Source organism: Coturnix japonica, chromosome 4, assembly GCF_054131305.1.
Source record: "Coturnix japonica strain WE chromosome 4, WE-NBRP24, whole genome shotgun sequence".
Lineage (NCBI taxonomy): Eukaryota > Metazoa > Chordata > Aves > Galliformes > Phasianidae > Coturnix > Coturnix japonica.
Genome location: NC_140666.1, coordinates 58,867,797 through 58,891,384, shown reverse-complemented (window position 1 = coordinate 58,891,384; position 23,588 = coordinate 58,867,797). Strand labels below are relative to the sequence as shown.

The 23,588-nt window shown below is 40.8% G+C and overlaps 1 protein-coding gene across 4 annotated transcripts in view; it reads right to left on the bottom strand.

Annotated features, from left to right (window-relative positions):
- Positions 1–19,279: 19,279 nt before the first annotated feature.
- LOC107313584 (N-deacetylase and N-sulfotransferase 4) overlaps positions 19,280–23,588 on the bottom strand; it is a 104,852-nt gene continuing 100,543 nt past the window's right edge. For all 4 annotated transcript variants that reach the window (XM_015861948.3, XM_032444373.2, XM_015861949.3 and 1 more), the window contains one exon: positions 19,280–19,765. The gene's annotated coding sequence lies outside the window, so the exon portion shown is untranslated. The remainder of the gene's footprint in view (positions 19,766–23,588) is intronic.

The following is a 23,588-nucleotide window of genomic DNA, read 5'->3' as shown; positions in this document are numbered from 1 at the left end:
CAGAGATTTGGCTGAAGATTTGGAGTGGTCACAGATGGCCCCATCTCCCATACTCTTGATAGAGATCTGTGCAAAGGGTGTTTTTATGGGCTTTGGTGGGGCTCCTTGTGGCTCCCCAAGCCAGCCTAACTACTAACCTGTGGTAACTCCACACCAAGACACAAGGAGATGATGCTCTATTGTATTGCATTGACTTGTTGGAAAAGATTGAGAATTTTCAGACACGAAGCTTTAGAAAATGAACACATTGGACTGAAGACGTGTGATTCCCTGTGTAGATCAGAGCTAGCTCTTAACCTTGTAAGTTCTGTGAGTCATATGTTTATTTGTTAACCACAAACCACCAGTAAAACAAGGCAAGATTTTGTTGCTGAGGTTGTGGGTATATAATGAGTACATACATTTGTAGTCCTCAGGACATGTATTAAGAGCTGTTAACTATCCTGAAGTTCACAAATTTAACACCATATTAAATTTATTAAATAAGTTTCAAGATTTTATGACCTTCCGACTTGTGGAGTTTTTTTAAAGGGCATAAAAAAGATAGCAGTCTTCTCTAGCGTTACCCCAGAGGGCTGACCTTCCTGTAAAGAGAGCAGTCTTTCAGAGGGAAATGTTTGGGCTTGTTTCTCCTGCCCTTCAAATTGATTCTGTTCAGCACATCCTTGCAGCCTCAAAGCAAGAACAGATTGTTGCTATTAACCTCATGATGAAACTTGATATTAACACATGTATAAGTAGTAAATAAATGATTAACAGATGTTAGAAGTCTGTAGTGCCTACAGAGTCTGGAATACATGCACACTGTGGCATATACTTGGAAATCAGTTTGGCTGGCCAGCCTGCTGAAAGGACCAGGCACAGCATTGTGCTGGTGATAACAGTCACCCATCCTTGCTACTGGGAGCTCCTGGATACCACCACCTATCCTGAAACCATCCCAAGTGCATTTGTGAGGATTTTTATTTAACCCAGCATACATTTCCTGGCCCTGGGGAATTGTATTTATCAAGGCCTTTACTTCATCATGCAGTACATGCTAGTTTGTTGGTTTGCACCTGCTCACAATTTGTCAAAGTCCCTTTTAAATGAATTGGAAGGTGTGAAAGGCAGAAGCTGTTTAGCACCTTCTGGATAATCGGAGGTATGTCAGGCACCTAATAATAATGTATGCACCACATTCCTCAGTGTGATTTGCAATGCAAACTGCGAGTGTGAGGGCAATTTTCCAGAGTGATTCAAAAATGTATGAATTTGTTCAGTCCTTTTGTCAGCCTGAGCAGCCAGTACAATGGCTGTATGCACATTGAGTGTGAGGAGTAACAGCACTGCTGCCCCTACGCTCCTGTGTCTCCCCAGGTCCAGGCTGGTGATGTTTATGTTTTTCCATCCTGTTCTTCCATTGGGAGCTTCCTGCTGGATGTGCCACTGACACCAAGAGGACAGGTAGAAATATGGCAGCCTCTGTACCTAGAAACCAGAAATGCATTGCAGAAGTTATAGAAACTCTAGTTATCAGTGCACTAACCATTTATTCTACATAGATGTAACATATGTTAAAAAAATAGTGGAGATGAACAAGTCCTGTGCTGGAGACCTTACCTGGAGTACTGTCAAACATGAGAACTGAGGAAGTTTGGGATCAAAAGTTACTGAGCAATGTTTGGTGGTTTCTTTACTGATGTGTATGGCATTCAATGGAGATTTCATTGCCTGGGTTGTATCCTGACATTTCCAGTGACCTGAAGGAACAGGGCTCCACACCTGTGTCCATTTGATGCAAAAGGAATTATTTCCCTGGAGGCTTCCCTGTCCTGCATGTACTTCAATGTGCAACACTGCACTATGGTAACTGAAGTGCCACAAAATTATGTGAGTTCCCTCACAAGTAACTTGTGCTTTATATACTAACAACTTCTATTTGACAAGAGCTATTATTATTTGCTATGAACGGGTAAGAAATCAAGTCAGAAAGAGCTGATTCATTCTGAATACCAAGCAGTGATTTCATATTCTAGAGTATTTCCCTTCATGCAGCTCCCTCCATAGCTCACAAAGATCTGCAGGTGCTCAAGCTGCAGGAAAGGATCAGAGGTGGGACAGTGGGCCAGGAGAGAAGACAGGGAGAAGACAGCTCCCAGCAAGTTGCTCCAAAGCTGCAGCAGGGACATCAACCTTTCCATCTGAACAAAGATGCAATTTGCAAAGGCAATTCAGAGTTTTCGTGTTAGAATGACTACAGCATTTATTTCGAACATCTCTCCTCCCTACTGCAAATGAGTTCTGGAGGAAAGCCTATTGGGGAAAATTTCTATGCTAATGCAAAAGCCTGGTAACCTCTATGTGGCACCCCGCTAGCCCTACCTGTAATAAAGAATATAACTGATGCTATTGCTCTTCTGGCTGGATTAAGAAGGATATTCCAACTTGAGATATTACAGCATTCTGTGATTCTATAGTACCATCACAGGAATATCAACTAAGACAATGGGCATTTCTGCTTTGGTTACAGTCCCTTTCTGAAGCTGCTATTCACACTGTCGGCAATGAGCATAAACTTTTACTTCCAAATCACTGCATACTTCATGTTGTAGGTTTCAGTAAAAACTTTTGTAGAAGCTATATGTATTTTTCTGTTCATTATTTTGATTTGGGGTTTCTTGGCTCCGGATCTGAAGGTATATTGCTTGGTATCTCAGATTTGCAATTAGAAATGCTGAGCTAAGAAGACACGTTTATTTGTTACTGAAAGTGTCTTAGTTTGGAGTTCAAGTTCAGAATCCACTTTGAAGATATAAGTGTGTGTGGATGTAAATTTTGTGATCACACACATAGGTGCAAGAAATTTTAGTACAGAATTTACCTTTCAGCTTTAGTTTTTTTGGTGCTGCTAAATGTTTTACAAGGGTTGAGCTCAGACAAACATTAACAATTTTGCTGATATTTCAAGTGAAACTGTGAAGTAAATACCACATGGACAGCAAGTTGTTAGCACCCCACAGAGTGACAGTGCTACGCTGATCTCTTTTGTATTAAGGATTGAATACCCAAATTAGGACGTGAGGTTTTGTTCACCATTCAGATTGCTCTAATGCATAGATGATGCTAATGCCACTATTTTTCCTCCTTTCTATCTGCTGAAATGGATGCATATGTGATATTTAAAATTAATAAGGCTGGAGATTCTGAATACCAGACAAGACATATGCAAGCGTTGTGACCTACGCTTTTGTCATAGCCATGAAAACGGTACCCTGACTTTACAATTGCTGTGTATTTTCTTGTGCCTTAAAAAAATGAGCAAAGTAGTCAACAGTGGTGTTATTCATGATTTCACGTGCCAGATCATATGGTATGGTGAAGGTTTAACCAAAGTCTGGAGGTTCATGCAAAGCTGATGGCTGGAAGTACCAGAAGTCTTTGCTTGTGTGACTGGTGGAGAATTTGGAAAATAAGCATGTGTTCCTGCTCTGTATCACTGCAGTGCTCGGTGCAGGCGGAAAAAGCATTTCACTGTATGCTGACAAAGTTAACTTCAGACACTATCATCATCCCCTTCTTCCTTCCAAAGCTTTATCCGAACCCATGTGCTTATTTGAACCCAAAATAGTGCTTTTTCTTTCTTACTATCCCCACAAGATGGCAATGACATGAAGGGGGATGCTGTGCTGCTGGCAGCCATGCTGCCCATCTCCATCACTGACCTCAGGCCACTGAGCCATTGCATTAAACAAATTGAAAAAAAAAAAAAGAAAATCCATGTAATAGCAACTGTAAATTACAAGTCTGAATCAGTAGATCAGGTCTTGCCCGCACATCTTAAGCTTGAGGTTACCCTCATTTGAAATTTGGCATAGACTCTACCCTGAGTCTATGACCCTACTGCTTCATGCCCTACAAAACGCATATCACAGAGATCTCATCCCCAGAAATTCTAGACAGTGAAAGAGATGCAAAACACCAAGGGTATCACTTAGCCAGTGAGGAAATTGATGGCAGGGATGGTTTTCTTTTTTGCTTTGCAACTCATTTACCTTACATCTGGAGATAAACCCTTTGCCCCTTAGCAGCTTTAATTCTGGCTGCCTGCTGGTCCTGATTCACATCAAGAATGGCTGTGAACAGCATGAGATGTCAGTTAAAACTTGAGGTGTGCCAAGACCAGTGACCCCAAATGTATGAAGGCATTAGCATGGAGAGTGTACTCTTGAAACTTAAAGCTTAAATCAGTTGTCCTGTTGGTTTTCTTCAGTGTGGTTGGGATATCAAGATTGGGAAGATTTAGAAATGATGGAGAAGGAAAAGCTGGAGAAAATAATTGATTTGTCAGGGAAGGGGCAAAGAGCTGGGTGAAAGGAGAAAGCTGGAAGGGGTAACACTATGTGAAAAACTGTAATAAAATGGAAAAGAAATAATCTCTTTTCCATAAATGCTAGAGATCAGTAAGGTGTCATGAGCTCAATTTATTGAGAAATGAACTGGTGGAGCAGGGCTAACAGGCCAGGTCAGATCCATGGGGGCACCAAGGGTGATAAGGCAGGGAGCGGGCTGCTGAGCTTCCTTGCAGGAGGCTTAAAGGAGAGAGATTGGACTGACCACAACTAGTATAGATCTGTGTGGTCCTGCTGCTGCTTCTCTGATCACGTGTGGAGGCTCAGTGACATTTTAACCATTTTTTTTTGTGTTTTGCAGTGCATATTGCTCCCCCATTAAGCTATTTGTAATATCTGTATTATTGTTTTCCATTGCACCGCTCTAAATGTGAGTGGTGTTGTCTCTCACATCTCTGTACTGCTGAAAACCCATGCTAGGCAATTCTGGATGTGTTAATATGTAAGAGCTGAAATGAAATTGTTACTAGGAGTCCCATATAAAACCAAGGAATTCAATGAATATAATAAATGCTGCACTCAATAAATCCAGTAAGCTCCACTGCGCTATTTCTGCTCATAAATGCCATACTGAATAGGTATTTGGAGCGCTGCTGAATTATACATCACTGCTTCAATGTCCTGCACAGAGCTGTGCTCTGATGCAGCTCCTCGTGGGCACGGCTTTGCGTTACTGCGCAGACTGGACCTAAATCCTGCAACACTCTCCTGTGACACCTTGGAAATTTGTCTTTTTCCATATTCTTTATGAGAATGAATAACACAGCTTGACTTGTAATTACTTCAGCGTCCCATTGTACTTTGCTGTTAATATTAAATTAGTTGCTTTTTCTACTTCCCAGCTTTCCATGCAGCCTATGGCTGCAGGGTAGAGGCAGTCAGAGCAAAGGAAGCTTGGCAGACAGTGGGGAGGTGGGCTGTGTAGCTCAAGTCCATGAACCACCACATCTCACACCTGGAGAGGACACGGAGCCTACCCAAGCAAGATTTTAGATCACAAACCATGCACATGGCTGCTCTCCCCTGCTCCTTCATTGCATAGAATACTCTGTGGGTATTGGAAAAGTCTCCTTTGTTCTTCTCTTTCTTCTCACAAATCAACACAGCTGAAAAAAATATGTGTGCCTGTAAAAGGGAGATGATTAGCTGGTTGCAGCATCTGAAAAACCATTGTAATGCTGGGACAGCACCTAGGTAATTCGTTCCCTGACATGGTGGGGAAGAGCTTGTGGTTTACAATAGGGTTGGTTGCTACTAGAAAGGAAACTGGGCTTTTGTTTATTTGTTTGTTTGTTTGTTTTAATATAATATGGAGAATGAAGTATGCATGAAGAAGATGCAGGCGTTATTTGAATTGCATGGTTGTTTCTGAAGGTTGCTGCAGCTAGTTTAGGAAGGCGAGATCCCATTTAGAATTTAAGAGAGCGGAGCTGTGCATTCAGGGTGCTTATACGGGAAAGTAAGACAGGTCAGCCAGCAGAAGTTGTAGCAAGGGTTGAACAATAGCAATGTTATTAAGAGGACCATTAATAAGAGAGTTAGACCTATATGAGTCTACAAGCTCTACTGCTAGGAATGAGATTAGTTTGAAACCATGTGTATTTGGACATGGCTCCAGATGGGTGGCTTCAAAATCTGTTATTGGAGAATGAAGTTCTTGCTGACATAATGAAGCATGCATGAGAACAATAATGTGCATACCTGAATCTGGGCTGTATAAATTAACTGATATCTGAATACTGCACTTAGGTGAAACTGCAAGTGCCAACCATTTCCCCCTCCTACATTTACCCAGAAGTTAAAGTAATGCTAAGCTCTAGTCCCAGAGATGTGCCCCCTTTCTTGGCAGGAGGAAGGAGGAAGGCTTTGTGTTTGTTCCAGGGCTCTTTGTGAGACTGGAGGGGGAAAATGCCACTTTCCCCAGTGCCTCTTGCAGTCGTGGTAATCCTTTCCTCCCTGCTCACCTCAGTGCTGGTGTCAAACTATTGGGCTGTCTCCAGGCTTGTTTTAATGGTGATAACGGGTTTATTTTAGTGGAGAGACTAGTGCCACTATGTGATCCCAACAGCTGTTCTTATGTATTGTAACAGAGCTGTAACAGCTATGGGATGCTGCAGGCATCCTCTGAAATGATGAAGATTTAGCTAACTGAAAGCTCAGTGATTTATAAAGAAGCAAAGTTTTTTGATTAGTGTTATGTTGTCTTGCTTATATCATGTGAGTAGTAGATACTCATCATTAAGACATCTAAAGGAAAAGAATGACATCCCATTGCCTCCTGCTAGAGTGGTTTTTATATACATGTTGGCTAAAAGGCAAAGTGGAATACAATGCCTACAGAAAGCTTACAAGCTCTTGGAAAACAGCAGCAGGCACTTGCCATAAATAACAAGGGGATAAGCAGTGAATTTGGACAGCAGTGTGGGCATGTAGTGAAACCTGAGCAAAACATTTGGTACAAATGGTACTTCATGATGCACAGACCTGCGTGAATTTATGTATGCTTTCACTAGGTGCTTGCATGCTGCACTCTTATTGTGCTGGAGTCTTCTGCAGCACAGATGCGTGCATTGGTTTCCAATGGTTCTAATATATGTTTTATCATATGTAGATTTTGAAGGAAGAACCCAGGTAACATCTACATACTCACAAATGAACCACATCCTTTAGTACAGAACTGTCAGTATTATTCTGTGGGGAGAGAGGGTTTTTTATTCCCCACTGTCAAAGACAGAATGAATCTCACCTTCCAAACAAAGCTGACTGAATACCAAACAGATTCTTTCTAAGATGAGCCACGCTATTTATTCACTGTCTATGTTTTTCCTAAATATCAGACCCCTGTAGTTATCAAAGGTGCTTCCACCTAAAGAACTGTTCCTTTGACATAAACAAAGGACAGGCACCTAGAGATCACTCTTCCGAAACAGTTTTATAGCTAGTTAATCAATACGTTGCCACAGACATATCGCCTTTCATTTTCTGTTTATATACCACCCTAGATCCTTGTATATAGTGTTGATGCTAGCTGAAGGATACACAGCCTTAGAAATCAATATGCAACCCTTCTTCAGGTATATTGATTGCCAGCTGCTATGAGAAAGATGATTAATTCCTGTGGATTTCCTTTCTGCCCCTTTAAACCTTCGTCCCGTAACTGAGCTGTGACAGGTGCTTATGTCCACAGTGGCACTACTCAGGGAAACATTAGGTGGTATGGAACCAGAAGCAGGGGCTTCACATGCCCCCAGGAACTCACCTCTCCTGCCATCTGAAAGGTTTAGGAGCAACTTTGTGGCTGGCAGCCTCTGGGTGTGAGAGTTAGGGCTCTGAATGATGATGAGTGATGCTGTCGGGCAATTCCTAAGCAGGTGTGCTCAGGGAATGCCCCTGGGCAGGGGAGTTCAGCTGGCTTGGGGACATCAACCTGTCCTTCTTAACACCATAAATGCTTAAATAATGTGGTTGCTTTTTCCTCACTGTGCAGGAGGGAGGATGAATCAGCACAAACACCCAGGCTGGTTAGCTGAGGATGGCAAGCTCTGTGCCGTGTCCCAGCCGCTTGGCAGTTGTCCCCATCACTGTACTCTGACTCCGCAGGCAAGCATCCAATTAATCACAGTCTAATCACAGTGGGACAAGGATCTCGCTGCTCAAATAACAGTGAGGCAATGCTATGCTGGTGGTGTAAATTATGCAGTCCAATCTCGGGAAGGCTGCAGGAAAGACAGTCTATCAAAATGCCATTACGTGGTGTGCACAACTTGCCGCCGGTGTCTGGGCAGGCAGGTAGCAGTGGACTCTGTTTAATGACAAATTTAATGATAGACTGCTGAAGAATTACTGTTGATTACTCTTCTCATATACATTCAGCCTTTCTCCCCATGGGCACGCAGTGAATGCATTTCAAATTGCCCTCCCTGGCCCTATGAACAACTCAAGTGCCAGCTGGGAGTGGTCAGATGTGGCTCTGAGGGAAAAAATAATCTGTATTTTGAGGACACAGATCCTTCTGCAGGAGGTAGAGGTGCATGTGGGCATCAAGGTGGGTTGAGGACACCTGAGGGGTGTAGAGGCAAATGTTGTTCCATTGGAGCCTGGTGCCCTGATTGGGAACACCACCAGGAGACTCCACTGCTCTGAGATAGTCACCTTGGTTCTATACCCTGTATGGAGGAGAAGCTGCTGTGCCAAACCCTCAACTCCTCCTCCTTCACCCTCCCCCCCCCCCCCCCCACCAATATTGCTCACTAATTATGTCCCTCAGTTCCACACAGTTCTTGAACACCTCCAGGGATGATGACTCCGTTCCACTCCATCCACTCCATGATGACTCTCCAGCTTGTGCCAATGCCCAACCACTCTTTCAGAAGATAGTTTTTTCTTAATACCCAACTGGAACCTCCCCAGTGCAACTTGAGGCCGTTAGCACTCATTGCTTACTTTCTTTGTTCCAAGTTCTCTGCTTAACAGGCAGTCCCTCAACTTGTTTTTGCAGAAGCACAACTCTTGGTGGCAGTCTTGGCCTAGGCTCTCATCCAAGGTATTAATGTGAATGAGATTACTGGCTTGGAGGGACACCAGGCCATTTGTGTGGTTCTGGATATGTAATAAAGAAGCTCCAGTATGCGGGTATGTGAGATAATGGCAGCCGCAGAATCATGTCCACGAGAGAAAGATGAACTTGCAGTATTATGCTTTAAATGGCAATGTGGCAAAAAACTAAAGCTCTGTTGAACTCTTCAGAATAGCAAACATTATTTCCTTCTCATTGGAGAATCTTCCTCCCACAGCTGAATTAGGGTCCTGTCTGTTTTGTGCTTATGTGAGGACAGCGTTTAGTGAGCAATGAACAGTGATACAACCTTAGCCTTAACTTTTTCTCACACCCATGCAAAAAAAAAAAAGGATTTTAAAAATGTGCATTTTGTCAAGACAGTAGGACTCGAAAAGGAGCTGGATCTGCAGAGCAGGCCACTTGAAATAACATTATCTTGTATCATGGATGCCTCCTTGAAAATTTATTATCTTTGTTCCCAGCGCAGTGTGTTGCTCTTTCATGGCCTCCTCATATTCCCCAATCTGACCAATTCAGCAACTAAAAATAAATTGTCTGTTTTATCAGGGAATAAAAGCAGCTGAAGTATCCTGGGAGCTGTTTCTGCTCAGAAAAGCATAAAGTTAGAAACTACCTCTTTACAGACATTCATATTTTTGTTACAATGCATTTTGGACTATGTATTCATTAATCTTTTTCCAGCAGTAGCCATGATTAAACTTTACAATCTGAGTAGTCTCAGGAAAAAGATCATGACTATGTTTCTTCAAAAAGTAAGAGCAGACAATAAAAGGTGAACACAAGGAAATAATATTTAAATTTAATCTCTGTGGTCTGTGCACTAACCTTCACCTTATCTCTGTACTATGCAGTATTAGCAATTCCTTTTTTACGTTGGCTCCCTGGTTCTATTAGCTGATAACTGTATCACAAGGCTGAAGATATGTGAGTTGAATGTTTGTGACTGATTGTGAGATGGTTTCATGCATGGCTTATTGAAGACAAAGATGTTCTTATGCAGAATCTGGCCCATGCTAGCGCCCACTGCAATGGATAACAGCCTAGTGGAAGTGGAGAAGGAGGCAAAACTTTTAGTCTATGCAGGGGTGGTCAGGAAGACAAGTGAAATAATGCTGGATGCTAATTGGTATTGCACAGCACAGCAGTACCAAAACCCATGCAAAAACCTGTTTCTCCTGTTTAACTCTATTTTAAGACTGACTGCAAATCCTAAAAGTATCTGTAAGTAGTGGAATGGGGACGGGGTGAGAACATCTGGCACGGGGGGCTGTTATCACTTTCTCACATCTCTGGATGTTGAACGGTAGGGACTGGGCCTGAAGAGGTATCATGGTGGGTCTGATCCAGTGTCAGCAAAGTTTTATCGACTTAAAGCAGACTTTGAATGAGGTCTGGAAGGCTGTATGTCACTGAATCCTCAAGGCCAATCAGAATGATTTGTAAATGGGCATGAATGGATTTAAGCAAAGTTGTGCCTCTTTCTTCTGTTCTCTAATGCTGATACCTTGAGATTATTAAAACACACATAGGAATATAGATTTAAAAATAGTATCTTCATGAGTGCTGTCAGATTTTACATTTTTTGTGTGTGCGAGGAACAGGCCTTTGCTGTAATGTTCATTTATAAATTTTTGCTCACTTTGTATTTTCTTAATGATTTACGAATGGCTTTGTAATCATTTCATTCCTTCTTAAAAAGCTTTTCTTTTTTTGAAGAAGCTGCAATGTGTCAGATTAAAGTGCAAATACCCACTTGAAGACTCTTAGAGTCACAGAACTTGTTAGAGCCTTTGATTTCTGCATTTAATTATGTCTCATTGGATTATAATAATCCTATTCCTCCTTGTTTCTTGAACTCAGTTTTCCATACTTGTCTTGCACTTAATTAAAAGTGCCTCCTTTGCTATTAGGCTGGTAGTGAAATTAAGGCTGACACTCGAGGGAACTTTGCGTCTGGAGGAATCTTATTTTTAACCTCTCCAGCTCAGCACCTGTGAGACTCCTGGCAGGTGAACTTTATTCTAACATTGTGAAATCAACCTCTCCAGCTCAGCACCTCTGAGACTCCTGGCAGGTGAACTTTATTCTAACATTCTGAAATGTGCCAAAAGAGTGGTCCCTTCTGCATTGCCAGAAGATTGGAAAATGTTCCTTTGAGACCTGTGTCAGACAGTACTGCCTTCCAAAATGGTTTAAAATTAGCGCCGTACATCATTTGACCTGCTTTCACTCTTCAGACCTACCACTGGAGGTTCATCTGAGAATTCAGCAAACCTGGGCGAGTTGACACCAACGAACAAGAGCCAGAGGCTGACAGGGTGGATTGCCACTTGAGTGGCAGTGCCTGGGTATCCAGGTAGTCCCTTCTGAAGGAGCCAGAGGTGATAAGGTGCTCTTTGCTGGTTGTGGTCCCCATTATGGTTTGAGTGGCTGAATGCTTGCCAGACTGTGGGATCATATCCTTTACCAGACAGACCCAGAAAGCAAGGGTTTCCAGTGTATCAATCAAAAAGAAATTATTTTCTTTCCATAAGTTTAATCTACTTTGTATTGTTTGTTATGACAATGACAGCCAGCAGTGGTATACAATAATATAGGCACAATCAATCGTCTCAAAAGTGTCTTCTTACAGCCCCCTTCATAAAGTAGAGGTGATTTTCATTTTTCTTCTTCAGTAGTACACGAGCCGCTTAAGAAATGCCACTCTCAAATTGCAATGGCTAAAATTTGAAAATCTGCATTTTTTTAATTGCATCCACAACCTCCTTGGGCATACTGTTCCAGTGTGTCACCACCCTCTGTGTTAAAAACTTCCTCCTAGTGTCTTTCCTAAACTTCCTCTATCTCAGTTTAAAACCATTCTCCCTTATCCTATCACTATCCATCCTCGTAAACAGCTGTTCTCCCTCCTGTTTATATGCTCCTTTCAAATACTGGAAGGCCACAATGAGGTCTTCCCGGAGCCTTCTCTTCTCCAAGATAAACAAGCCCAGTTCCCTCAACCTTTCTTCATAGGTTTTACAATAATGCCTTGCACAAGGTGAAATCCATGACATTAAGTATGCGTAGAGATGTTAGTTATTTCATTTGTGTGCCTCTCAAATATGGTGTTTCCATTGCTTTTTGCCCACCTAATGTTCAGTGTGTGTGAATGCATCAGAAAAAGTATACAGATTTTTAGAGAGATTGTGCATTTATTCCACAAACTCATATTAAAATGTTCAGACTGCTTTCTTGAGAAACATCGTAGCTAATGCAGCGTAGGAAGGAGTTCAGGTCAAATATTTTCAAAGAATTTTTGCCAGAGCTGAACGCTAGATAGCATTCTATTATTCTAAGTCAATTATACAATTAGAGTCTGGTTCTTGTATTATCCACCTACAAGAAATGCTGCAAGGGAGCAAAGTAAAGAATGTGCTTTTTGGCTGTTTTGTGAGACACAATACTCAATTTGAGGTCTGTGCTATTTGTTTATAACTTACTATCCAATAACTTTTAGCTCAGGTAGTTGACAGAATTCCTTGCTGTTCCAAGTACGTGAAGTTGTTTTTGGTTCTGATTGCCTTATTTTCCATTTATTCCATTCAGCTCTATTCAGTGGAGTGGATTTTTCTGCATGGCCTGTGACTCAAGGCCCTTGAGTCATCCAGCTTCATGGGATCAGCCAATGCAATTTCAGTGCATTAACACTAAAGTGGTGAATTGATATTTTTGTGAATAATGCAGCTTTTTCCATTGATCCTTGTTTTCTCCTTCCTGTGCTAGAGATGTAGAATTGACCATGGTCCTCCTCCACCCCAGCTGTACCCACAGGTATCCAGCAGGCTCCTCCAAGGCATTTCCAGCTGGGTCTGACTGCTGGGCTGCAGGGATCTGGTTGTTATGCTGGCTGTAATCTTTGTTCCGGTGGCTCAGAGAGAGTTTAAACTCTGCCACTGTAATAGGATTATGCTTCTATATCCTGAATGATTCCAGCTTTAGAGAGACGATTTTGAAATCAGATTTGGATTCCCGTGGGCTTTGCTTGTTTGGGGAAGCTGATGAGTGATGGTGCAATTCATTGAGCTAATTGAGCAATGGCATAAGTAGCACAGGTTTCACGCTGGTCAGGGTGAAGCTTGCAGGAGAAAATAAGTTTTGACTTTCCCAGTAAATCTGTAATAACTTCAGCAAGCTTCTGCCTTCTCCTTTCTGGGTGTTGCATACTGCCATCCCTGAAAGGCTTTGCACTTCAAACAAATTCCCTGGTGAAATTCGGTCTTCTTGGTTTTGCTTCTAGCAGGCTGCCTCAAGTCCAGGATTAGTTCCCTCCTTAAATACTGCTAGAGCACTGAAGAACAGGGAGTATTTAAAATGGCAGTTGCTCTCTGATCCTGTCCCTGTAGAAGTCCCTCATAAGGAAGAACATCAAATTTGACTGCCACTGAGTTCCCTCTAAGGACTTCTACTTCCTGCTACCACCAATCCTGCTCTCACCTGCTGAAATAATAATTCCTTGCCTCTGCTGAGTTAGACATGCTTAACACTCTAATATAGAGTTCACAATAGATGGACTAGCAGCAAGGAGAGACTTTGATATGCTTGACTTCTTTTTCTTTTTTTGGGAAACACCACATGTTGCAGGTCTTGGAAGATGACTTGAACATAGCAATTGTGGGGTTTGGCTTTAATGCAATGTTTTGCTGGAATTCATGAAGTTCTATTTACCATACATTAAATCTTCTCCAAGAAGGGGATTCTGTTTCAGGGTGTTGGTCATTTGTCCCTCATTATGTTTTTCAAATGCTTCTTGCTATAATTATCGTTTCTTCATGCATTTAACAGTGGTGATTGTTATTAGTGACACAGGAAATGGAGCAACTAGCTCAAACTGAATCTCCTAGTTTTCTTACTCTCCTGCAGTGTTTAGCCTCTGTAAAGTAAAACTGCCTGGTAGCAATTTAGCCACTGTAGGAGAGATTTCCTTAACCCAGCCGCACAAAACAATAGCATTTTCCTCTGCTCATTTATTACAGAGAAGAAAGATTAGTGTCTGCCCCAGAATTCAACTTGTGTTTTATTGGAAAAACAAGAAAGTTATGAAGGAATAAATTATTAAGATAACAAGTGGCAAAAGGAAAAGGCAGCCAAAATGGAATGGAGTTATCTATGGAGAAGTGAATAATTTTTATTTGGCTCTAAGTAACCAAAAGGCAAAATTGGAAAAAAAAAAAATCATTGGAAGAAAACCAGAAAGTGGATATACTCAGGGTTAAACATCTTTGAAAGTAGTTTTATTGTACATTATGGAATTTTAGTGTTTTCACTGTAACACTATTAAGTATCCAGAATTCTTATTGTTTAATGAGTAAAGTAAAAATGTGCTTGATGTTCCGGTATTAAATAGGTCCATGAAAAAGACAAGTGTGAAAAGAATAGTTGTACTTTAATACTCAGTGTTTGGTAGATTATGTCTTACAGAAAACAAGGAAATACAGAATGAAGAGTAGGCTTTTGGCAAATGCTTCATTTAGCTCTCCTTATAGCTTAATATTCTGGGGGCCAAAAATAAATTTTATGCTTATAGAGAAAGAGTGTAAAAACTGCAACAAAGATGGTATGGAGAGGTCTATGTGTTAGGGGTCTTTGTAGTGTCTAAGACAAATGAAGACAAATTATGATGGAAACCATCCAGAGCTGTTGACAACATCTGTTCCAAATAAAGACTGGAAACCCTGAGAACCTTCAGACGTATTGGCAATCCGACTGCAGAGAGGAGGGTGAGGGACTTTGTAGCGTGTAGTTTCCTGTCTGTTTCTAACAGATCTAGTTTTCAGACAAGTCAGAAGTTTAAAGCTAGCAAGAATTTTGCACGAATTTTATTAACACAACTGAAGGTTACAAGAAAATATACAATTGTCTCTCAAGTATTTTCCTTTAAAATAATTCTTTTTCTGAATCACCAGCATTTTTCTAATTTACACTTCTGTTCTAGATTCACTTACTGAATCAACGTGTTACCAACAGTGATGTAGTGAGGGACCAACTGAAGGGAATATAATCTCACTCGTTTGGGGCTGGGAGGTCCTGCGGAACAGCATTGCCATACAATCCAGTCCAGAGTGTGAAGGTGTTGGTTTTGGGGTTCAGATGATGTGTACTTATACTGGCTGCATAAGGAGAGCAAGTTCAGCCACCATCCTTTTCTGTGGGATGGTGGCTGCTTGCTGTGCATGCACTTCCTATAGACTTGGTCTGGATGCAGTTGTTGAGGTCACCATCATTACCTCTGTGTGACCATGAAGATGAAGTGGCAACATTCCCTATGGCAAAGGCAGCCCAGTGATGAAATAATAGCCTGCTGATGAGCTGCATATCAAACACTTTGGAAAAGTGGAGATTTTGCATTTGTTACTGGGGAGGTTGGTTCATTTTGGATGTTTTGGACAGTTGACTTTATTGCGTTATGGGTAGTTGACTTCATAATGTGAATATGCAGAAACTTTAGCAAAAGTACGTGAAAAGTACAGAGCAATGCTGGAAAAAAAAATAAAAAAAAAATTAGCTACAACACTAGAGAAGTGGTGATTTAGGATCTGCACTAAAACTTTCAGCTGCTGAGCAGCCTTCTGTAGTCATAAATATCCTCCTTCATATAAAAGTTTTCCATTTCCAAAAAATGCTGTTGCAAGATGTCATCGATATAAAATATGTTTGTAAAGAAAAAATAAAAATCTCAGCTAGCCCTGTGTGTAAAGGGACTGCGTCTAATAAAGTGGGGTTTAGAAACACCACTACAACATCGTTGTTCTAGCACTTACACATTCTCACAATGATCCAGGCAAGACCTGAAATCGCATCTTCAACCAGATCTTGTAACAAGAGGGAGAAGAAGAGGTCGCTTGTCGCTTTCTGGCTATGCATTTAACCTTTGGTAAAATGAGTTTTAGTGTTAAGCAAGGGTGTTGTCCATTCTGATTGTCCATTCTGCTTTGGATTGCCTCCCTATATCTCCCTAAGCTGGAAATATTTTTATCTTGAGATGTTGGGTCATATCTTTTAAGAAGATTGAAGTGAATTAAGTCTCCAGGCTCAACTCTCTCCTCTTCCGAGCAGCTGAAAAATTGGAGTATATTCAGTGTTGCAGTTACTGGAAATAGATGAAGTCTGCAGAGGATGAACTGGGATCCATAAAAATGTTCTTCCTGCTTATGATGACAGTTTATAATTTAACTTCAGCTTCCAACTTAATGATGGCAGATTTACACATGGTGCCATCCAACGCTGTCCTGCTTTATAACTGAGTAGCTTCCCTGAGTTGGAGCTGGGCACTTGAATAAAAGTATAGGAATAAAGCAGAAAACTATCTAAGAAAACCTAATTGTGCTCCTAGTACGTGTTACATCAGTTAATGAGGTTATTCAAAAGTAATTAAAATGCATATAGTTTATGAAATGGAAGATGGTGCCTACTTGTGAGTTATCATCTTTTTCCTCAATGAATGCTAGGAACATAAGACATTCACACAGAAAAACATGGTTGCTATTGAAATATTACAGGCAGAACAGAAGATACTGATGTTGAGATGCAGCCCTAGGGAAGATGGATGGAATGAAACAGTGAAAGCAGACCACAGTACAGCAAGGAAGCTGTCCTTTAGCAGGAGAGAGAGTAAGATATACCCAGGACAGAAAACTTAGAATATTCATAAGCCCTGTATATGCATACAGTAAACGAATAAGTGAAGACTCAATACATATTTTTATTGTCTTATATAAAACACCCTTGCAACAGTTTATTCTGAGTTTTACTGCCAGATGTGGTACAGAAATCTCTTGCAGCAGTAGGTGTGGTACCTTGATAAGATTCCAACATCCTTCTTAGTTCCACTGAGCTGTTCAGAGGTTCCAGTGTCTCTTGGAAGGGAACATAAGTTCAAGTCATGGATTTAGACACAGGTGACAAGCAACTGCTCTAGTACCCCTTACACCTGGGTACTGTATGGAGGGTAATCACTTGGTAACATAGACCAAAACTGCTTAATGTATTTGAAATGTTAAAAGCAGAACCTCTTAAACTGTGGGTTTGTGGTGTGCAGTTGGAGGTGTGCCTCAGGCCACTGGAAGGCATGGGCTTCCTACCTAGCAGTGAATCTGGGCAATAGTGAGTTTGGCTCTGGTGCTCAAACTGAACTTCCTGGTCATGTAGCGCATGGAGAATTTAATGTCAATAAAATAGTGGGGTTTCTCCAGCCCTTAGCCATTATGGGGTAACTTAAATGTCATTTTTGCTTTATATTTAGCCAAGATTGCTTATAAAATCTTAAATGTTTCACACTGCAGAACAATTTTTGTTTGTTTACTTGTTGTGATTACACAAAGCTCTGAAGGAAGATGTGCTGTAACTATAATACAGTTAAACAGCATTTTCTGTTGGTGAGTCTCATCTCTCCTTTATGAGAATATCAAATCATCATCGATGTTACTGGGATCTGTGTGTCTTCGGAGGACATGCAGATTAATACAGAGATGATTCCTTGGCCAGGGCAAACACGGTGAAGCAAGAAATATTAAAGGAAACTGTAAATAACTGACTTGCAGGAAGTTCTGTAAGAACTCATCCTCTCAGATATCCAGCTCTTTCTCGTAATTTAAATCATACCATGGAAGGAAGTTAAATTACTCAACAGGGAATGTGGCTTACAGATAAGTTCTGCGAGACAGCAGAGTTAGAGAAGTAGTAAGTACAAAGTCAACTGAATGGCAAGCAATTATCTCCCAAATTAGAGAGCTTTCTTGAACCCCCATAGCGTTTTTATGGAATTGGAAGTTAGACAGATTAAGGAATCCCCCTCCACCCACCGCTGACCTTCCTCTGGCTGAAAATAACCTCTGAAAAAAACCACAGGGTAATTGGCTAACTACCAGCTCATAAACCTAGTTGACCTTCTGTGGTGAAAACAGATTTGTATATTAACATGCAACAGCCCTCTGCCAGAAGAAAGAGGGCTATAAAACCAGCCCTATGTTTGATTAGACATAGCTGCAGCAGGAAAAAATGGCTTTGTAAACAAAAAAATGGAAGGTATGGGTTTATGTGGGTATTTTAAATGTGTTTTTTTCCCCCCAGCCTAACAGCTGAAGCAGTCTGAAATGCAAATATCAATCTGGTTTCTGTTGGAAATTGTTAATTCTTCATGAACTCGAGGATAAATTACATCTAGAATTCATTTCTGTAATTCTGTAAATCAGTTTCTAACTGGAATGTGGTTATTGACATACATGAAAAAATTGGCCTTCTACACTTCTCATGAACTGTGTGCAGAAAGAACCCTAGCTGAGAGCTTTTAATGCTTCCAGGTTTCTCTTTGTCTGGGAGGGAATAATGTGATTCCAGAAGTTGGAAGGGGAAATGCAAGCATTAATGAATGCAATAGAAATAGTGCTTTTATTGGAAGAACCCCCCTATCTATCTTTTTACTAAATAAGATTTTTCTTTTAGGTAAAAATACAAATGTTGTTCAGATTTGTTGTTGGGTTTTGGCAGTGATTTCCACAGGGCTTCGTTTCCCCACTGGGAAATAGATAGGAAAAATAAGAGGTGGTTAGGAAAGAACAGAGTGACAGGAAAAAACAGCTACATTTGTTCAGTAATCTCTTCATTTAGATGTATAAAGGCATTTGGGATCCAAAGAAGCAGACAGGCAAATGTCTGTGCAGGCTTTCGAAAGAGCCTGGCTGTCTGACTCAATTGCTAACAAATAATTACAATAGAAAGCCAATCACTCGGTTTCTGAGGGCCTGAAAGTCATTTTTGAAAAGCAGACTTGAAGCTCGAAAATATTTTGAAAACTTTACCTACTACATCTCCCTTGTCTGAAAGCATCGAGCAGATCCAGAAAGAAGCCAGACTGGTATAAAAATGTCTGCAGTGTCACTTCTAATTCACTTAACAAAAAAAAAAAAAAAAAAGCTCTAGCGAGACGTAATTTCTTATTTCTTTAAGGTTTGCATTAGGAATTCTTGGTTGTAATGTGATTTAACCTCATTCTGACATACATCTGTAAAACAAATGAATACTGTATGATACAAAATGGGGGGGGGGGGGGGGGTGAAGCCTTGATGACAGACTTGACACAGTTATTACTGCCTGCCAGGGAATGGGAGATCAGGAGGGAGGCAGTGGGGCCTACAGCTCTGTGTGTCCCATAGTGTTGAGGCTACTGAGAGAGAAGGTGCTGAGTCAGTGCACAACACCAGATACACTGCTGAGGTCACTGAAGAGCAGGTTTTGGCTCAGAAAGTAGGAGAGAGGAAATAAAAGCTCTCTGTACTATACACCATCAGAAGTGTTTATTCTGCAGAGGTGAGAAAACTAATAATAAGGTGTATGCACATCAATTATTTAAAACAATTCCAGCAAATATCAACTTTGACCTCCCTCACCACCCCACCCCAACAAAAATACTTTGAGTAATTAAAATGCATTTTGATTTCTTTTTCTTCAACATCAAGTACTTGTTTGTCTGGATTTGCTGTCGTCACCTAGGGCAAAAAAGAAAAGAACAAAGAAAAGGCTTGGGCAAGACTGTGAAGTTTTTCCTCAGCTCTATCAAGAGAATGTCTTTTGTTTTGAAATACTACAGAACTGATATCAAGTCATATAAAAGTTATCCAGTCACTGGAACATTGATCACTTCAGAATCTGTGTTGTTTGCAAGTCCTCGTTTGGTTTTGGTAGCTTTTCAAGATAGGAAAGTGATGGAGACAAATCCATAGGCAGGTCCACACCTTTGCTTTCGCACTAAGAGGATGAACTGGAAGAAAAAAAGAGAAAATAAGGACAATATAGGAATTTTCCTGCAAGAAAGCTTTCTTAAAATCTTTCAAGCAACAGTTCCAGAGATATATGAGCTAATACAGTGATGGATAGACTAACATTTAAAGCTAATTTTCATGTTCTGATACTGATGAGGACAAGTCTAGTGAGGCGACTATGAGTTTTTAGCCTTTTCAGAGAGAGAGCATATACTGACGAGAAAGACCACTTAAATGTGAGAGATGAAATGGCAAAGTTAAATAGCATGTGCAAACAAAGCTGCTCACAACAATAATAGTGAACTTAATCTTACTTAAATAAAATAAAATTGGACACAATCTCTGCTGATTTATATACCTATGTTGCACCTGTTTTATGGTATTTTGCTTACCTATTTTAAACATCAATTTTAATCCAATTATAAAAATAATCTGCTACTGTTGGAAACTAAATTATGAGTCGGGAGTTGTTGTCTAACTTTAAGATGGCCCAGTTCAGCTGAAGCGAGCACCCTGCAACCAATTCATTCTCAGCTGATGGGTCAGGAGATGAGCAATATTCCATCTCCTAACAGGCTCTGCCTGTCATGTAATTTTCATGCACTACTCTGGCTCAGAATTTAACATAAGCATGGAGGAAGGAGGAGGGAAAATATTCAGCTTTTGCCTTCGTATTCAGGGCATGTCCTTCCTGCCTTATCACATCAGAGAGCCTCGACCCATCAGTGCTTTCATTACTCCACATTTTCCTCCCCCAAGAATTTATAATGTCACCATCTTAATTTGTTTTGGGGACACTTGGCAGTCTGATTCCATATCAGAGAGAAAATTTGTTTTATTAGAAAACATCTATAAGCAGTTAATCTGGCAACTTTATTTCAGACCTTGAGAGGTCAATACATAATTTAGAAGTTTTTGGATGCCACTCTAATTGCTTCTCACTCAAAAAGAACCTCAATTACACAGGCTTGGTTTTCTGAGGGCCAAAGTCCTACTTCAGTTATCAAAACTGCTGCTGTAGACCCTGACACCTGCATCAGCCTCTGAGCTATTCTAGCCGTTCTATTTGTCATGATCAGAGATGGAGGAGATGGGAGCAGATAAAGACCTGTCTGTGCTGCAGGAGATCAGGCAGTGCTGCCCCATGGGGTGCTGGGGTGGGGATTGGTGCACAGGTGGTGGTAGTGACATGATAAGGCTGGCAGCAAGTCAGGAAGCCCCAGCTATCCCACTGATTGAGTAACATGATAGGAAGACACTCTGCTCTGTAACAGAAATCAAGCTAATGTTGGCTTTTCAGCAGTGATAGGGTGAAGTGAAATTTCAGTCACACAGACTGTGCTTGACAAAACCAGATACTTGGGCCAGCCAGGGTCTGCTGGAATTAATGGGAAGACTCCTACTGGTCTCAGTGGGCAGGAGGTCAGGTTCTTAGTGCAACAATACTACTTCAGACCTATATAGAAATCGGTACTTCCAGGGCAATGGGAGATTTCTGCAGCCCTGCAGGCCTTTGGGATGTAAAACCCAGCTTGATTTACAGCTTGCACCTCATGGATGTATTGCAGAGACAAAACCTGCAGCTTATGAATAGGAACGAAGGCCCAGAATTATCTTTCAGAGCTACAGCCCCCTTGCCATGAATAAATGTTTCATTTTTATTGCATTTGTTTTGCTGGTCTTTAAGAATCCCAACAATTACATGGTCAGAGATATCAAAGGCATAAAAGAAATCGAGATCATTTACAGCTAGTTCACAAAGGCTCCTCTATAATGTGCTGATCTGGAGAAATTCTGTGTTGATGGGTCCTATTACAAGTGGAAGCAATGAAACTTTGAAATGCTGTTATTTCATCTTTATGTGACACATAATGAAGTCACTTCAAATGTCAGTTTTCAATGGAACATGAGAGCTCTGGGTAATGCAGAGCCCATTCAAACTAAAAAAATAACAATGAGGTATAAAAAAGTCCAGTGCGTTTTAAGGACATGATGCTATTACGGAATCAAGAGTTGAAAAGATTAAATCCCTTCTTTTTTTTTTTTTCCTTTTTTTTTTTTTTTCCCCTAAATGAAAAGCTAAAAACAAGAAAGAATGTTCTGGATTTTATGGCATTTGACTCTTTTCTTTGAAAAAATCCTGGAACTTTTAATCATGTTTCTTTAGCTTGTAATTGAGGACTAATTATGAACACATCTTATTTAAAAGATGATGAATCGCTTTAAGATGTTTCATATTTTATTTTACATTTTAGATTTCAGCTCTCACCTCACTGTATACTTCTTCAGCTGGAATCTACCTCTGAACAAGTTGCCTTTAACAATGGCAACAACATTGACGAGGAAGAGGCAAGATTAATCTTACTCATTTAAGAAATCTACTTTGAGGTTAAGTGAAATGAGTCCTAGAAATGTTATTTCCCTCTACCACCTGTAAAATGAAGTAGATGTCTCACTTGTGGGACATGAATATCATTTCAGTATTTAAAAGCAAATTTGAGATTACACAACATTTGTCTTTTAGGCTTTCCTGTATGTTCATGTCTTCCTCTATGCATGTAGGTATCGGACTGGTGATGCTGGATAAGTTGTACCCCTGTAGCAGTAGGAGATGCCTGACCTTGTGCCATTCCCAGCCCTGCTGTGAGTCCTCATGCAGAAAGTGTGAGGGTTGAGGTGGAGACAAGGAGCACAAGGGGCAATACAGAGTCTTGGTGCTGGCGGCACCTCATCTGCTTCCCCATGCAACTCCATGGGCTGTGCGTGGGACCAAAGAGGGCAGGGCTGGCTCCTCATGTGAGATAGGGACCTGGACCAGGGTATCACTGAGACTGATTAAACAACTGGAGGGACATGACAAGGAGCCAGGTGAAGACTGTCGGGCAATGGTGGAGGAAAGCAAAGGACATGTGAGAGGAAACTGTGTCAGCAGGTGGTGCCAGAGGACACTTGTGAGAGGTGCCAATAGTATCTTGCCCTTGCTGCAGACAAAATGCATCCAGGATGGCTGTGGGAAGCCCTGGACTTGTCGATCCAAAAAATGCTAGAGTTATGATAAACACTGATGGTGTTGTGATGCATCACCTGAAAGGGCTTGTGCTTAGAAACTATTACAAGGAAGTCTGCATAAAGAATGTGAAGCAAAATTTTCGTTTTCTTGAGAAAAAGTTGTTACCAGACATGCCTAAATGTTATTTGTTCACCCAGCTCAAGTTTCCCTGCTCAGCCTTGTCAACCCTGCCCACACAGATCTGACAACAAAACACAGTTCATAATATTGCATTTTTAGTAACAAATTCTTTCATTTACTTATGGGCATAAAACCCAAATATTTGGAACTAAGTGTATACCTGATGTAGATACACACAATATGTAGATATGCCGGCATAAAAACATATTCATCATAAAAGTGTCTGTGTTACACAGTGGATATACTTGTACATTCAACTCTGTTAAGATCTACAGAAATACTCTGTTCTTCAATGGTCATTTTAGAATTTTTGAAAAACTTATTAAATAGCATGGGTCATTAGAGGTTTTTTCTGTAGTAGTTTTCAGACTGAGACCCTAAATGAATAACCCATCCCTTCTTTTCAAGGCTTCAGAGCAAAAAATTTCCAGTTAAAATCGACAACATTAGGTTGTTGTCAGTACATTTCTCTAATGGCCTATTTAGCTTTTAAAAGGTTTTGATAGTGTTTTAAGGAGTCCCATGGCATTATGAAAAAAAATATTTAATATAACTTCAGATCTCAGAGCTCTATCACAGCTCCTATAGGAACTGAGCAGACATGATGAAAAACAACACCAGGGAGGCAAAGC